General features: G+C 52.8%; 1 protein-coding gene across 1 annotated transcript in view; it reads right to left on the minus strand.

Annotated features, from left to right (window-relative positions):
- Positions 1–494, minus strand: part of CCBE1 (collagen and calcium binding EGF domains 1) — a 213,231-nt gene that overhangs the window by 36,918 nt on the left and 175,819 nt on the right. The window lies entirely within an intron of this gene.

Below are 494 nucleotides of genomic sequence, written 5' to 3' on the forward strand. Positions count from 1 at the left end.
CCACTCTCTCTCCCGTGCGCCACTCTCTCTCCCATACACCACTCTCTCTTCCCATATACCACTCTCTCTCCCATATACCACTCTCTCTCCCATACACCACTCTCTCTTCCCATACACCACTCTCTCTCCCATACACCACTCTCTCTCCCATACACCACTCTCTCTCCTGTGCGCCACTCTCTCTCCCATACGCCACTCTCTCTTCCCATACGCCACTCTCTCTTCCCATACACCACTCTCTCTCCCATACACCACTCTCTCTCCCATACGCCACTCTCCCATACACCACTCTCTCTCCCATACACCACTCTCTCTCCCATACGCCACTCTCTCTCCCATATACCACTCTCTCTTCCATACACCATTCTCTCTCTGATACACCACTCTCTCTCCCATATTCCACTCTCTCTCCCGTGCGCCACTCTCTCTCCCATACACCACTCTCTCTTCCCATATACCACTCTCTCTCCCATATACCACTCTCTCTCCCATAC

Source organism: Echinops telfairi, unplaced genomic scaffold, assembly GCF_000313985.2.
Source record: "Echinops telfairi isolate 266 unplaced genomic scaffold, ASM31398v2 ScPeMD7_7400;HRSCAF=8409, whole genome shotgun sequence".
NCBI classification, from domain to species: Eukaryota; Metazoa; Chordata; class Mammalia; order Afrosoricida; family Tenrecidae; genus Echinops; species Echinops telfairi.